Raw genomic sequence first — 6599 nt, forward strand, 5'->3', positions numbered from 1 at the left:
CGGTGATAGTGTACTGTGCTAGGAAGATGGAATCCTGAACGACAAAGGAGAAGAGGAAGACTAAAGAACACATCAAGCCGACAAATGGAGACAGACATGAGAAGAATGAATAAAAGTTGGATAGAAATAGAACGGAAGGCCTCGGACAGAGCGGGTTGTAGAATAGTGGTCGGCGGCCTATGCTCCATTATGAGCAAGAGGCGTAAGTAAGTAAGTGTGCATGGAGGGAAGGATAGGATGTGTGTGTAGATGGGGTGTTGTAAGAGAATGGGTTGAGGCTTTTCAGCTATATGTGTGTGTGTGTGGAAGGAATAGTTTAGTGATGAAATGGGATAGGATTGTGTTGTGTAGTTGTGCGGTACTTGAGTGGACGTTGGTGAGCGTTTATGGGAGCGGACGGAAGGTCGGGGGTGTGGCTCAGTGGTAGAGCGCTCGCTTCGCATGCGAGATGTCCCGGGTTCGATCCCCGGCACCTCCAGTGCTCTATGCACACAACCAGTCGGCCGGTCAAATTGGTCGGTGGCGTGACGGGTGGTGATGTAGGGTTTTCCTATTGTCAACCTCACTTCATTCCACCATCCTCACTCACATCGAATAACAAGTCGCCCGTGAGACTGCAATTTATCGACCACCTTTGAGCAACGCTAAAATCACCCACAGAATGTCCACCTACTTACTAGGACTAAGTGACCGTAACAAACCAGTGTGAGGTATTAAGTTTATGAAGTTCGCGCCAAAATCCAACATCCGTTATCCTAAATCTGATTGGTTCGTCCATCAATTATAGTCTCGTCATTCAATGTGTTTTAGTGCACTGTAAAGCACTTATGTCATTTACGAAAGTCATACCAAGTCAATCATTGATGGCTGCAACAAATGTTTGGAATGAGTATGCAAATCTGGATAGTAAATCATCCTCACTGTTCGAAGTCAATCAGATGACTGTGATAACGAGAGTAGCAATTTAGTGCTAGAAAGGTAAGAATCACTATTCTTATTCACCCATTGGTAGGCAATTAATTAATTGGAAGTCTGGAACAACAATGTTTTCGATTGTTGGGAGCAGTGGAGTACGATAGAACAGGAGCTAGTAAATTAAAAACAAACAAACAATTGAACACCCTTATAATATGCATACTCGTAAGCAGATGATAGTCTCTTACACAAGCCAACTCCCGTAATTTACAATACTCATATTAACAATCAATAATAGTGTGTTTCTCTTTCTTTCCCTCAACGTGTTTTCAACATACCATACAATATATATTTTGATAAAATGCAAGGAGAAAAAAATTGAAAATATCATTATTCAACTTCAACGTGTTCCTAATTAATCGCAATTTCACGATAAACAAAATACCATAATAAATGCTTGCAAAAATAGTAAATACTTGCTGTAGTAATACATTCTTGTCCTTTCAAAACGAGCATTCACAGTTTACTTTCCCCTCTAGTAGTGTCAACCACTTCACATCCAAGCATAATGCTCAGTCAGGTTCGATACAACAACATGTATATTTAGAATATTGTTATTAAAGTTCTATTTGGTAGCAGTAGTGTTTCATTGACACTATCTAACCGAGCGAAATACCTCATAAATATGTAAATGTCCGCTTTGTATATATCAGGCATATTAGCTACGTAATGCAACTGTAATCGAATTTGCTCTAAGCAAAAGTTGAACACTGTCACCTGAATAATATTATTGAACATTTTATCAGGAAATGGTCTAATCAAATAACTCAATGTTTCCATGATTATCATAGTGAAATTTGTCTGTTAGAAATAAATAAGTGAGCGAATAAATAAACAAATGATCATGTGCAGATGGAACTTCAGTGTGATTGAATTGATGAAGAGATTGGTGTAGTAAGTTGTGGTGTTTCACAGTAAAATCTAATAACAATTTGAAACATCCATTATTATAGTGAGAATTTGTTGGCACGATAATGCTGAAAACACTCATCACATTATTCACCACTAATCGGTAATGTCAACTCGTCGAAGTTCATTTCTAAATTAAGACGAGTAAGAAAACGACAACATAAACAGATTAGTATAAAGCAGTAAATAAGTATTGCACAGTTGAATGAATGCTCGATTTCACAAGTTGTTCATACAAGTAACACTTTTCGAACAAATGAGACTGAATAATGATGACGAAAACACACCGGTGATAGTGTACTTTGCTAGGAAGATGCTCGTCTGACAGCGATCATGTGTCAGTTTGAGAAGAAATGTTTTTGAAAGAGTGGAAGTTCAGTGAGATCAGTTCCCTGAACGATCTTTGAAATAGAACGGAAGGCCTCGGACAGAGCGGGTTGTAGAATAGTGGTCGGCGGCCTATGCTCCATTATGAGCAAGAGGCGTAAGTAAGTAAGTGTGCATGGAGGGAAGGATAGGATGTGTGTGTAGATGGGGTGTTGTAAGAGAATGGGTTGAGGCTTTTCAGCTATATGTGTGTGTGTGTGTGGAAGGAATAGTTTAGTGATGAAATGGGATAGGATTGTGTTGTGTAGTTGTGCGGTACTTGAGTGGACGTTGGTGAGCGTTTATGGGAGCGGACGGAAGGTCGGGGGTGTGGCTCAGTGGTAGAGCGCTCGCTTCGCATGCGAGATGTCCCGGGTTCGATCCCCGGCACCTCCAGTGCTCTATGCACACAACCAGTCGGCCGGTCAAATTGGTCGGTGGCGTGACGGGTGGTGATGTAGGGTTTTCCTATTGTCAACCTCACTTCATTCCACCATCCTCACTCACATCGAATAACAAGTCGCCCGTGAGACTGCAATTTATCGACCACCTTTGAGCAACGCTAAAATCACCCACAGAATGTCCACCTACTTACTAGGACTAAGTGACCGTAACAAACCAGTGTGAGGTATTAAGTTTATGAAGTTCGCGCCAAAATCCAACATCCGTTATCCTAAATCTGATTGGTTCGTCCATCAATTATAGTCTCGTCATTCAATGTGTTTTAGTGCACTGTAAAGCACTTATGTCATTTACGAAAGTCATACCAAGTCAATCATTGATGGCTGCAACAAATGTTTGGAATGAGTATGCAAATCTGGATAGTAAATCATCCTCACTCTTCGCAATTAATTTTATGATATGGAGAATATGACTGGTATTCTTATTTGACAATTAGGAACCAGTAGCACCTTCTATATTCGAAACTTCTTCTGGCCAATAGAAATCAGAATTCAGACGATAAGAGTTGGGAAAGATATATTTGATACGTTACCAATATATCGAGAGGCGTTTGTTCTTAGCTAGCTAGTGAAACGTAGGAGCTGTGTTCCACGCCGAGTTGCAACGTGATCTGGTACGGATGCATGGTCGAAAGCCTTCAGTTAAACAAGTCCACTTAAACAACGTGGTCAGCATCCTATGTCGAACACTTAGAAAGCTATTGATTTTGGGGAATTATTTACAGCTACAATATATATCTATGTACCAGATTTCTATCATTCTTCGTATACTACCATGTTTTGTTTATTAATTATTGGTTGGATATGTATCTGTTCAATTGATTATTGAGTTTTATTTATTTTAGCCTATCCATGAATTGTGATTCTCGATGGTTTTTGTGATATTCTGTCACATACTCGTTGTATGTTGTTCATAGATTTTTGTCTTTCCGATGTATTACTAGTAATTTCTCAGTAGATTGATTTGTCCCGCAATATTTTGAAAACAATGATGTTTCACAGAGTGATTATCTCACCGGTCTTGCGGAGGTGATAGATATAAGCCACAGTATTGAAACGTCAAAAATAAATATCAATCGGAAACGAAAAACTTAGAAGTTTACGGCCAAAGTGAAACGAATATTCTCATTATAAATACTACCGGGATCAGAATTTCTGATAGCTTTCCCAAAAGCGATGCCGATATAACAATTAGCGACTCAGTCATCACAATTGACCACCAATCATAACAGTAACCTATATTGGTGATCCACAGACTGAAACATACAATTTGTGTTTGCTAGTTCATGTAAAGGAAGTCGATCGATACTTTACTAACTGGTAGTTATCATTGTGAAACATACACAAATGAACTGTAGAATATGAATTTCCTAATATGTGAGAATTTATCACTCTGAGATGAGAAATAGCAATCATTCAATTCTAAAAATGTATTTTATTCAATTCACCATCCAACTATTTGTATCATACAAGAGAAATGTACTACCTAACACAAAAGTATAATGCAAAAGTACATAATTGTATTACAGCATCCTTATCTGCAAAAAAACATTGGTTGTCACGCTCATAATCCAGTGAAACACAGCGGAATACCAGTGTGACGTGACTGTATCAATGAACATCAGGACTCGTTTGGATGACTTCATTACGTGACATTCGAATTAAATTTATCTGGCACAAAATCACTGTATAAATACATGTGTATCATGGTCTAGTTTAACATCGAGACTTCATCAAACAAGGATTATCGAGTCAGGTGAGTCAGTGATAATATATTTCAGAAGAAGAGAACCGAAATCTCCACCCACCACAAACATGACACGCTTGATTCCATCAAGAAATACACCGTCACCACCACTCATTTGTTTGCATTTTCTTGCTTCCAGATCTGTCATGATGAGGCTAGTTGTCTTACTTCTGTTCAGTGTATTCTTCCAATACCTATTGGCCGAACCTATCTCCTCAGATGAAAGTCTTCAAGGTATGTTTGTGGTTCACTGAGACTTGTTCTGTTGAGCACAAATCTAGCAACTGTTTCAAGTGTAACCAATTATTCATGTCATTTTCACATATCCCATGTGACTGGTTCGCACAGTCAAGGTGGAATATCGTGAACGAGGAGGAGGAACGTAAGGAATTTTCGAAAGCACGCATCATTCACTGTATGCCCAACACATTGTCTCATTACAGGTATATATGATACAAGTGACCTGTGGTATCGTGATGACGGTTGATGCTTACCATCTGATTGAGTGGCCGTTCCAAATGACATCAGTAACACATTGATTGCTGCAAAGCAAATCAACGTTCGTATTCATCATTCCGACTGACTATCTAACAAACCTCCAATGAACGAGTTTGTATTTGCACAGATGGTCAACCAGTGCCAACCCATCCCGTCCATCCACTCACCCATTCATTCATCCATCCATCATTCCTTATATCTATCACACTATCCATCAATCCTTCCTTCCTTCCATCCATCCATCCATACCACCGTTCATCCCTTCATCGATTATCACATCCGATCAACCACTTATTGAAACACTGACCAACTCACTCAGACACTCACATGCACATTTATTTTCTAGTGCTTTCACACCTCATGGTTGTCAACCGATCACAAACTCTCTTCTTACATGATGTTCTCTTCTGTTGTAGCAACATCTGATCCCATACTAAAAGACGGTGAGGATGGCAAAACAGATGGTGATGGTCAAGAGGATGTCACAGTTGCGACACCTGGTAATGAAGACGTGGATGTAACATATTCCAAACTGTTAAACGGTCACTACGGTTACCGGCCATGCCACCAGTGTTGTCGAAATCGAAATTCCCGTGGATGTAATCGAAATCGATACTGCCGTGGATGTCGTCGTCGTCAGTCGCACCACAGATACAAATATTACTACTGATAGATAGTAGATTGAAGAAGGCCAAACATGTTTGTCAGTCAGTTCAACGTCCATCAATTTTTCTATTAGTACATTCACATTCCGGCTCTTCACAAGATTACAATTTGCACACGCCTTAATGATAATAACCAGAATGGAACTTGCCTCACTTAACTAACTCATCAATATGTATATTTACTGTCAATTGTGTTTACTTGTGTTCTACAATTTGTGAGTTCATGGTATTGTTCATGAATGAGAATTCGTTGTAATTAGGTGTAGTTGTAGTTGTGGTTGTAGAGTGGACCGATGGTAGTTAGAAATTGTTAAGCAATGTAATTACTTCCTGTTGAATAAAAGTAGTTACAATTAATAAAACGAAAATAGATCTTGGAATTATGACCATACATAATTTTCCTCCTTAGAATGAAGAGAACATTGACAAGTTGCCAGGGCAATCGTTTTCGTCGATGAATTTGTATGAGCTAACGTATCAGATTTCATGTTACCTTTCTTGTAGTTTTCGGTATATTTATTTGTTCCTTCATATATATATGATTGAATACATCCACCAGTGGTTCCTTGCTTTTCCGACCGTAGCCTTCACGTCTACATCAGATCCTCCTTGTTCATTGACGACGCTTCACAGGTACGTGAGGGATTCCACATCTTCCAGAGCTTCTCCATCAAGACATATGATAGCAACAATTTATATATCCGATTTATAGATAGAGCATACAACTTCGAAACGGGACGCAGTTTCACAAAAATGTCGTAATACGGGTTCACTAAAATGATGAATGAATGAGAGAAATAATTGAGTGTGGGGAGACTATAGTTGATGAGTCTATCAAACCTTAGAGGACTTGTGGAAGAGATTACTAATGCAGTTGCTTTTAAATAACAACAAATGACATGAATCCAAATCGACAGTGTAAATTTACAGTTGAAATCGTGAGTCAATTGAAGCTAGACCACCATCGAAAACCTGGAA

The 6599-nt window shown here is 39.1% G+C and overlaps 1 non-coding gene across 1 annotated transcript; it reads left to right on the forward strand.

Moving 5' to 3' along the window:
- Positions 1-406: 406 nt before the first annotated feature.
- Positions 407-477, forward strand: Smp_tRNA_00244_Ala_CGC.1.1. Its single transcript has one exon. It is a non-coding gene (tRNA).
- Positions 478-6599: the final 6122 nt, after the last annotated feature.

Source organism: Schistosoma mansoni, chromosome 1, assembly GCF_000237925.1.
Source record: "Schistosoma mansoni strain Puerto Rico chromosome 1, complete genome".
Lineage (NCBI taxonomy): Eukaryota > Metazoa > Platyhelminthes > Trematoda > Strigeidida > Schistosomatidae > Schistosoma > Schistosoma mansoni.